General features: G+C 38.4%; 1 pseudogene; it reads left to right on the plus strand.

Moving 5' to 3' along the window:
- The first annotated feature begins 1,993 nt into the window (after positions 1 to 1,993).
- On the plus strand, positions 1,994 to 2,612 carry LOC133055783 (vesicle transport protein SFT2A-like; annotated as a pseudogene).
- The last annotated feature ends 8,511 nt before the right edge of the window (positions 2,613 to 11,123 follow it).

Consider the following 11,123-nt stretch of genomic DNA (forward strand, 5'->3'; position numbering starts at 1 on the left):
TTTCCTTCTGGCCTGAGTTATATATACTGTGGTCTATGGATAAGTCTTACTATGTCAAGGAGCCTTCTTTCTTCTTTGTTTTCTTTCTTCTGCTTCTTTCTCCCCAGCTCCTCTGCCTAGGATTAGCTTTTTTTCCCCCCCTTCACGTCTGGGGAATTTATACACATCAAAACCCTGGGAGTGTCCACAGAGCAGTCAGCAAGTGTGTGTCATTCATTTAGCTAACAGTTTAAAGGGCTAAGACCCCCAAAGTTACAGGTTCTGTTTTATACCTTTTTAGTAGCCCTCTTAGTGCCTAGTTAGGGTTCCAACATACCTTGATGACAAGAGTGATCTATACTCAGACTAGAGTCTGTGGGGCAAACCCCTAGCACATTTTGATTTAACTTTTACAACTTTGCTATTTGCAGGTGACCTGAAAAGTGCTGGTGTATTATTGTCTATAATCAGGAATCCCATTTCCTAGGGATTTTGTGAGAGTTAGATGAGATGATGCCTTTAAAGTACTTTGCAGAAAAGAATCAGCCAAGCTTGAAAGCTGGTGGGTGAGATTCACTTAGCTAGTAAACAAACCTAGTTGTGTCTTCATTGCAAAATGTTGGAGATCTGGATACTCAAGAAGTCTCTAGACACAGCCATTAAAATTTTACTCTAAAAAAAAAAAACAAAAAAATTTACTGTAAGAATATTATTCTGTTTAGCCCTACCATCAATCCATAGGCTTCTAGAGACTGGTTATCAAGAAAGCTGTATGTCAGTGCCTCATACTCAAATGAAATTGCACACAAATCATTGTCATTTGGACAGGAATACAGTTCTAGTAATATCAAAAGTATCCTGCAAATTAAATATGGCTTTTTTTTGTGATTGAAAGAGACTGACCAGTTTTGCTTTAAGTTCTCTCTTCAGGAAAAGAGCCTCCTGGACATCTGATTTGAAATAAATGAGTCACTAGTGAATTAGAAGCAATGGCAGAAACCAGATAACCTCGCCATGGGCAAGGGACTACCTCTTGAGAGGCAACTGTAGTGCATGATCCATGAGGCAGTAATGCCAATCAAGACATGAGGGTAACATGGACTGATCAGGCAACCTGGATGGGCACAAATGGGGAGTGATTTCTAAAACTAACGGCAAAGCCATCTGCCCATCAAGGATGGAATGCTAGCTCATGGGTGCAGCAAAAAGGATAAAGACAGATTGCTTTAATGAACACCTTTATTCACAAAGCTTTCTCTTTAAATGAAAGGGGACTGCTGCAGTTATGTACTGCCATGTTACAAACAACTCCAAAATTATTGGTTTAAACCACACCATTTTATTTATTTGCTTACAGTTTATGTTTGAATCCATTAGTTCACAGTGAGATTCTTCCCCTCCCCACCCACAAATACAGACTCCCAGTTTTATTGATCACCTTGAGAGGAAGCTAGAAGCAGCTAATTAAAAATGTGATTAATAGAATTAAGAACTTATCCTCTTTTTCCCATATTATCTGTATTTCAGTGTAACTCAATATTTGCTGGGGGAAATGTTTTTTCTACCAGAAAGGAAAAAAAAAAAAAAAATCCCAGCTAATAAAGAAGCAAAAAGAAAAATATATGATCATCTGTATCCTCTAATTAACTGATTCTAGGGTAGTGACCATCAATATCGTAATGTCATAATTGAACGTTATATGTCCCCTGATACATGTGCACAGCTCCATCCATGAAGCTATCTTGCCAACACCACCACACATATAAATAAACAAAGCCCTGAATCTGCTCCATACTTTAGATCTAACTATAATTTCACAGGAAACATAAGAGACAGTGGAATATATTTTCTTACAAAACATTAAAGGATGCAGTCAGCAAAACATAGAATGTGGGAAACTTCGTAGGTAAAAAAAAAAAAAAAAGTTTCTTCACTTAAAAAACAAATTACAAGATTTCTCAGCAGGCGAGAGGGGCAGGCAGGGCAGCTACCGCTGCTGTGATCCAAGAGCGGGAACATGGAGAAGCTGCTGTGGGTCCTGAGAATCCAGGACAGCAGGGAGCGGGCCTGACCGTGCATGTCCTTGATGCCTTATCCCTTAGTTTCAACACCAGGCTGAAGTGGTTTGCGATACGCGTTGTTACCGGCATCTTCTCCATCCTTGGAACTGGATTGCTGTGGCTCCCTGGAGGCATAAAGCTTTTTGAAGTGTTTTATACCTTTGGAGATAATGCTCCGTTAGCCAGTTCATGCTTTTTAATGGGACCCATGAAACAACTGAAGAAAATGTTTGAAACAACGAGATTGTTTCCAATGATTATTATGTTTTTGGGTTTGATGCTCACACTGTGCACTGCTTTTTGGTGGCATAAGAAGGGACTGGCTATATTATTCTGCATATTGCAGTTCCCGTCCACGACTCGGTATAGTCTGCCATACATCCCATATACAAGGGGTGCAGGAATTAAGTGCTGTTCTTCTCTCCTGAGCTGAAAACTCTTTGTAAAGAAGGAAACTCTTTGAAAAGACCATTTGAAAGTTGATGTTCTGGGTTTTTTTGTTTGTTTGTTTTATGTTCTCTTTTTGGTGAAGTGTACTTTTCCTGATACAGTATTCACTACAGAACAACTGCACTGACCATCTAAGACCATTTTGTATACTGATAAAAACTACATACTGATTAAACTGTTAAATGCTGTGACAGTAAATTCATTGTGTCATTAATCTGCTCTTCCAGAGACAAGGGGATTTTAATCATTGCCAATTGTAAATGATTTTTAGCCAGTTTTTAAATCTTTTCTAAACAGCATTTGGGATGTGAATATTTAAGGATAAGCCTATGCTACAAGATATATTCAGCTTTTTGGGTGGTTTTTAAGTGTATACATTTTTAAAATACCTTTTTAAAACAAAAACTTTAAATGTGAAAGTTTTTACTTTAAGCTAAAGATTGCTTTATTATATGTAATAAAAATATATAAATCTTCATAATTTTGAAATAAACTCACACTTGGGAGAAACAAACAGAGCAAATTACAAGATAAAAACAGAAAGAATGGCAACAGAGAGAAAGGAGAGAGAGACTGAAACACTTACTGAAGAATTGCAGTGTATGGACCTTACTTAGATACTGACCCAAACAACTGTGAACTGCCAAAAAAAAAAATAAAAAGGATGACAAATGAAGGCCATCCGGGAAGTATGAACACTGACTGGGTATTTGAGAATATAAAAGGATTATTTTTAATATTTTTAAGTGTGGTACTACCATTGTGATTATGTATATATTTTTAAAAGAGTCCTTATCTTTTAGAGATACATAGTAACATATGTGTAGATAAATTGAGGTACTCTCTGGGATTTCTTTGAAATAATCAAAGGTGGAGCAAAATTGGCAGTTTATTTATATCTGATGAAGCTAGGCAATAGGTACATTGGGAAATTTATTCTGTTCACTCTGTTTATATGTGTTTGAAAAATCCCATTGTATTTTTTTTTAATTAATGGAAATCACTAAAAGAAATGAAACATCATAGCTTCCAAACCAGTATAGGGTGATGGGAGGACAAGAGGACCAGGAGAAAAAAAGCCCAGAAAACCTCATCCATCTAATAGAGGTAGGAAAGAAGGAAAGGAAAAGAAAAACAAACAAAAAAAACAGTTGCCCAAACAGTATTCTCCCAGTAAATGAAAGTTCTCTTGTAAGCCTTACTTAACCAGGCTTAGACTCCAGAAATCTCACCTCCGAAGTGAAAGCGCTTTTTTGAACCAGGACACTGGGATCTAATCCTGATCCTCCCTGTTGTTGTAGCTATGATGTTCTCTGGGCTAAACTGTGCGGGATCCTCAGGCTGTATAAGAGCCCAGACATCCTTTGGCCATTGGCAGCTCTGCGACAGCTGGCTGGGACTAGAGATTCAGTTTGTGCCACAAAGCTGGCAAAGCCAACTGGGTTGCCTGAGGAAGAAATCTGAGCCCTTAGCTCAGATTAGCCTGGTGAGCTGACTTTCAGCCTGCCCCCTGCTGCTGTGGCTCTTCAGGCAGAGCCTAAAGCTCTGCGGCCTAACAGCCAGTCCCAAGACACTATGACAAGAGCATCATCTCTTACAGACTTTTGAAATACGATTTGGCAAGTTTCTAGTAAGGGTGATTTGCAGCCTATTTGAATGAAAATAAATGTCAAAAGACAGGGCAATGGGGATGGAGGTGTGAATACCACAAAGACCGCTTGCTGGTCGGGCATGGGGATTTTGAAAAGGAAGAAAGCCTTTCTTCACTCAAATGTGAATTTAAGCTCTTTTCTTCTTTCCAGGTTCATCCTTTCAGGTGCTTTCTGTGTATTTTCCCACATGTTCTCTGATTTTTTTTTTCTTTTGGTTTCTCCTTTCAGAGTAGAATGGTACTTATTGTCATCTCCTAAGCACTGTGTGTATTCCCATATTTCTCCCTGGATATGCAGTTTTCATATGGCATTTCCATCTCCATTCCTGTTCCCATTTCCTTTTTGTCAAAACTTGCCTCTTTTTTAAAAAATAAAAAATTCTTTTCTTTTTCCTCTGAGTCTCTGTACTTTATTCTCTCTGAAACTCTATGGCTTATTCTGTTCTTTCTCTTGTCCCCTCTGGTGCATAAGACATCCATGAAAAGATTAAGTAACGAAAAGCTCTCCGAGTAAGGTCAGGGTGTGTTGTGATGTGGAAAAGCTTCTGTAGTTACTGTGCTTTATTGGTTGAGGTTGTTGTCCTTTTTATCCTCCTGGGCATTCACTAGGTATAATGTCTGGATTCTTTCTTCATTTGGCTCATAAACTCTCTTAGGGCTGTAAAAGTCATATTGCCTTTTTCTTTGTATTTCACTTCTCAATTTGATTATCACCCTACGTGGCATCTGGTTCGTGATGAGAAGAAAAGATTCAGAGAAAGAACAGAATGAGAAGAAAAGAAAAATTAAAACTATGTTACCTTATCAAAATTGACTTTGAACATTGATGAAGTCATAGCTAACTCTTTCTATAGGAAATTGAGGTACACCAGCATAGGCACTGAATAATACAGTATACTTTGATGATGATGGGGGATCTAGAGCTATTTTAAAAAGGGAAAACTGTATGAAAGAAAGTAAAGAAACAGAAATTGTAAAAAGGTAAAAGAACTCCCAGGTAATTGACCCACAAATTACTTATTTTGGCAGAAATAATAAACTTACTACATCAACACAGTTCTAATACTTTATGTATATTTACTCATAATCTTCTTCACAAACCACTACTAGCCCAACTCTGCAGATGAGAAAAATGAGGCCCAGAGAGGATAAGTCTCTTATCACAGTTACACAGCTGGTAAGTGGTAGCTCTGGGATTTGATCCCAAGCAGCCTGGTTACACTGTCCATGTAATTAACTGCAGTAGCATTTTGATTTTTTAATAGAATTTGTACTTGCCTTCATTTATCAAGATTTAGATGAAGTTTATTTCTCTAATATTTCAGTAGAAAATGAGTCTCAAGTTATGGGCAACCTAAAAATTTTGTATGGACCTGATCATATTCCAGATCTTTGCTCATATTCATGATTCCAAAGAAGTTATAATGAAGAGTGCTTAAAAATCCAGCACAAAACTTTCAACAGTAGCAGTAAGGAACATAAGACAACTGTTAAATGATAGTTATCAGAGAAGAACATTTTATGTGAAAAATTCTAAGCAAAACCATAACATAGAACATAACTCAGAATTTCAAAAAAGCAAGAAGATAATCTGTTAAGATTAAAATCTAAAAGATCAGAATGTATATACTTGATGAAAGTAAGTGATTTTAAAAATCAATATGCAAATTTTAATTTAGGGGAATTTTAACACAGACATATACAGCTATGACATGGATGTGGTATTTATAAATATATCATAGGTAAATTGTCAAGGTAATGTAAATCTACTACCATTGTGGTGGTAGAAAAGATATGATCAGTGGCTCTGTCGTGTCCGACTCTTTGAGACCCCATGGACTGCAGCACACCAGGCTTCCTTGTCCTTCAGTCTCCCAGAGTTGCTCAAGCTCATGTTCATTGAATTGCTGATGCCATCCAACCATTTTATCCTCTGTTGTCTCCTTCTCCTCCTGCCTTCAATCTTTTCCAGCATCAGGGTCTGTTCCATTGAGTTGGCTCTTTTCATCCGATGGCCAAAGTGTTGGAGCTTCAGCATCAGTCCTTCCAATAAATATCCAGGGTTGATTTCCTTTAGGATTAATTGGTTTGATCTCCTTGCTGTCCAAGGAACTGTCAAGATTCTTCTCCAACATCACAGTTCAAAAGCATCAATTCTTTGGCCCTCAGCCTTCTTTATGGTCCAAATCTCATATACCTACATGACTACTGGAAAACCATAGCTTTGATTTTATGGACCTTTGTTGGCAAAGTGATGTCTCAGCTTTTTAATAATGCTGTATAGGTTTTTCATAGCTTTTCTTCCAAGGAGCAAGTGTCTTTTAATTTCATGGCTGCAGTCACTGTCTATTCTGGAGCTATTCTGGAGCCCGAGAAAATAAAGTCTGTTGCTGTTTACATTATTTTTGCATCTGTTTGCCATGAAGGAGAGGAACTAGATGCCATGATCTTCGTTTTTTGAATGTTGAGTTTTAAGCCAGCATTTTCACTCTCCTCTTTCACTTTCATCAAGAGGCTCTTTAGTTCTTTGCTTTCTGCCATAAGGGTGGTGTCATCCGCATATCTGAGGTTATTGATATTTCTTTTGGCAGTCTTGATTCCAGCTTGAACTTCATCTAGCCCAGCATTTCACATGTTGTACTCTGCATATAAGTTAAATAAGCAGGGTGACAATATATGGTATTGACGCACTCCTTTCCCAATTTGGAACCAGTCTGTTGTTCCATGTCCAGGTCTAACTGTTGCTTCTTGACCTGCATACAGGTTTCTCAGGAGGCAGGTAAGGTAGTCTGGTATTCCTATCTCTTGAAGAATTTTCCACAGTTTGTTGTGATCCATACAGTCAAAGGCTTTAGTGTAGTCAGTATAGCAGAAGTAGATATTTTTCTGCTATTCCCTTGCTTTTCCTATGATCCAATAGATGTTGACAATTTTATCTCTGGTTCCTCTGTCTTTTCTAAATCCAGCTTGTATATCTGGAAGTTCTCAGTTCATGTACTGTTGAAGCCTAGCTTGGAGAATTTTGAGCATTACTTTGCCAGCGTGTGAGATGAGTGCAGTTGTGTGGTAGTTTGAATGTTCTTTGGTATTGCCTTTCTTTTGGATTGGAATGAAAAGTGACTTTTTCCAGTCCTGTGGCCACTATGAGTTTTCCAAATTTGCTGACATATTGAGTACTGCACTTTCACAGCATCATCTTTTAGGATTTGAAATAGCTCAACTGGAATTCCATCACTTCCACTAGCTTGTTTGTAGTAATTCTTCCTAAGGCTCATTTCACTTCATGCTTCAGGATATCTGGCTCTAGGAGAGTGATCACACCATTGTGGTTATCTGGGTCATTAAGACCCCTTTTGTATAGCTCTTCTGCGTATTCTTGCCACCTCTTCTTAATATCTTCTACTTCTGTTGGGTCCATATCATTTCTGTCCTTTATTGTGCCTTTGTTTATCTTTGCATGAAATAGTCCCTTGGTATCTCTAAGTTTCTTGAAGAGATCTCTAGTCTTTCCCATTCTGTTGTTTTCATCTATTTCTTTGTATTCTCTTAAGAAGGCTTCCTTATCTCTCCTTGCTATTCTTCGGAACTCTGCATTCAAATGGGTATATCTTTCCTTTTCTCCTTTGCCTTTTGTTTCTCTTCATTTCTATTTGTAAGGCATCCTCAGGCAACTGTTTTGCCTTTTTACATTTCTTTTTCTTGGAGATGGTTTTGATCACCACCTCCTGTATAGTGTTGCCAATCTCTGTCCATAGTTCTTCTGGCACCCTGTCTATCAAATCTAATCCCTTGAATCTCTTTGTCACTTCCACTGTATAATCATAAGGGGTTTGATTTAGATCATACCTGAATGGTCTAGTGGTTTTCCCTACTTTCTTCAATTTTAGTCTGAATTTGGCAATAAGGGGTTCATGATCTGAGCCACAGTCAGCTCCTGGTCTTGTTTTTGCTGACTGTATAGAGCTTCACCATCTTCAGCTGCAAATAATATAATCAATCTGATTTGGGTATTGACCATCTGGTAATGTCCATATGTAGAGTTGTCTCTTATATTGTTGGATAGGGTGTTTGCTATGACCAGTGTGTTCTCTTGGCTAAACTCTCTTTGCCTTTGCCCTGCTTATTTTGTACTCCAATGCCAAGCTTGCCTGTTATTTCAGGTATCTCTTGAATTTCTGTGTTTGCATTTCAGTCCCCTCTGATGAAAAAGACATCTTTTTTTGATGTTAGTTCTAGAAGGCCTTATAGGTCTTCATAGAACCATTCAACTTAAGCTTTTTTGGCATTAATAGTTGGGGCATAGACTTGAATTACTGTGATATTGAACGGTTTGCTTTGGAAATGAACAGAGATCATTCTGTCATTTTTGAGATTGCACCTAAGTACTATATTTCAGCCTCTTTTGTTGACTGTGATGGCTACTCCATTTATTTTAAGGAATTCTTGCCCACATGCATGCTAGGGTGTGTGCATACTAAGTCACTTAAACCGTATCTGACTCTTTGCAACCCTATGGACCGTAGCCTGCCAAGCTCCTCTGTCCACGGGATTCTCCAGGCAGGAATACTGGAGTGGGTTGCCATAACCTCCTATAGGGCATCTTCCTGACCCAGGGATTGAACTGGGGTCTCTTAAGTCTCCTGCATTGGCATATGGGTTCTTTTTAGCACTAGAGCTACCTGGGGGTACAATGGTCATCTGAATTAAATTCTCCCATTTCTGTCCATTTTAGTTCACTGATTCCTAAAATGTTGATATTCATTCTTGGCCATCTCCTGTTTGACCACTTCTAATTTACTTTGATTCATGGACCTAATATTCCAGATTCTATGCAGTATTGTTCTTTACAGCATCAAACTTTACTTTTACCATCAGACACATCCACAACTGAGTGTTGTTTCTGCTTTGGCTAAGCTTCCTCATTCCTCCTGGAGCTGTTTCTCCACTTCTTCTCTAATTGCATATTGGAAACATACGATTTCCAATCGTATGTTTATCTTTTTGCCTTTTCATACTGTTCATGGGTTTCACAAGGCAAGAATGCTGAAGTGGTTTGCCATTCCCTTCTCCAGTGGTAGAAAGGATAAAAATATATAGATCAATTTAGGAATTATCTGTCACTCAGAGAAAGAATTACCTGCAAAATACAGTATTTTGACTATGAGCTGGAAAAAGGCTGTTGAGCCTTACTGTTAGCTCTTGCTCCTGTGAGGCTGTAGAAATCTCTCTCGTATTGTTTACAGTGCATTATCTGTAACCTTTTAATGGTTGTCAGTGAACTTGCTGGGATAGCTGAGTGATTTTCAGTTCTTGTACTATACAGATCAATACTCCATCATTAAACTTAGGACATAGATTTCAGCTGACTGAGAAAGAAACTGACCAAGTTGTTTTTCCAACACCCTGGTGGCAGGTGGTGTAGGAGAGCAAACTGAGATGGTAGCTTGTGGGTAAATATCTTTCAGACTCTAAAATTCAAAAGACCAAAAAAATAAAAAAATAAAAATAAAATAAAATAAAATTCAAAAGACCATCAGGACATCAAGGATGACTTAGACCCACCTCTTCAATATCTTGTTCCTGGTTCTGTTCTGTTCATATTGGTGGCTATTCTGTGTGGTTTATAGATGTTGATAACACACTTGGAACTTCTATCATGGTCTCTTCCTTTTTTCTTACTAATGTATGGTTGAACTAGTGGTTGAATTAGTGGAACAAAATTCTTTTGATGTATGTGTACAAATGTGTATGCACACGTGCCTGTTGTTCCTATTCCATATTATAAATAATTGTAAAAAATTTTTTTTCTGACCCATCAACTTTTTAACTTGAAAAATTTTAAATAATTTGCATAATCAGTTAAAAAGTATATAAAAGAGTACGCAGTAAAAAATCTTTCTCCCCTCTCTGTTCTCATTCCAACCAATCCATTTCCACTCCTGCAAACAATCAGAGCTATTAGATTCTTGGTATCCTTCCAGAGATATTTTATGTATATACAAGAAAAATTATATAAATACACACTTTTTCTTCCCCTTTTCACACAAATGGCTATCTGGTTTATACATTATTTAGCTTACTTTTTTCAGGCAACAATAAATCTTGCTGTCTTCTAGTACTTTCTCTGCCCTGGCTGTCTCTCCTGTCTTTGTCCACTCTTCTATTTGTCACTCCTAATATGCATTCTGGGCTGGAAGAAGCACAAGCTGGAGTCAAGATTGCTGGGAGAAATATCTATAACCTCAGATATGCAGATGACACCATCCTTATGGCAGAGAGTGAAGAGGAACTAGAAAGCCTCTTGATGAAAGTGAAAGAGGAGAGTGAAAAACTTGGCTTAAAGCTTAACATTCAGAAAACTAAGATCATGGCATCTGGTCCCATCACCTCATGGGAAATAGATGGGGAGACAGTGGAAGCAGTGTCAGACTTTATTTTTTGGGCTCCAAAATCACTGCGGATGGTGACTGCAGCCATGAAATTAAAAGACGCTTACTCCTCGGAAGGAAAGTTATGAACAACCTAGATAACATATTAAAAAGCAGAGGCATTACTTTGCCAACAAAGGTCCGTCTGGTCAAGGCTATGGTTTTTCCAGTGGTCATGTATGGATGTGAGAGTTGGACTGTGAAGAAAGCTGAGTGCCAAAAAACTGATGCTTTTGAACTGTGGTGTTGGAGAAGACTCTTGAGAGTCCCTTGGACTGCAAGGAGATCCAACCAGTCCATCCTAAAAAGGAGATCAGTCCTGGGTGTTCATTGGAAGGACTGATGTTGAAGCTGAAACTCCAATACTTTGGCCACCTCATGCGAAGAACTGACTCATTGGAAAAGACCCTGATGCTGGGAGGGATTGAGGGCAGAGGAGAAGGGGACGACAGAGGATGAGATGGCTGGATGGCATCACTGACTTGATGGGCATGAGTTTGAGTAAACTCCAGGAGTTGGTGATGGACAGGGAGGCCTGGTGTGCTGCAGTTCATG

Source organism: Dama dama, chromosome 5 (assembly GCF_033118175.1).
Source record: "Dama dama isolate Ldn47 chromosome 5, ASM3311817v1, whole genome shotgun sequence".
Taxonomy (NCBI): Eukaryota; Metazoa; Chordata; class Mammalia; order Artiodactyla; family Cervidae; genus Dama; species Dama dama.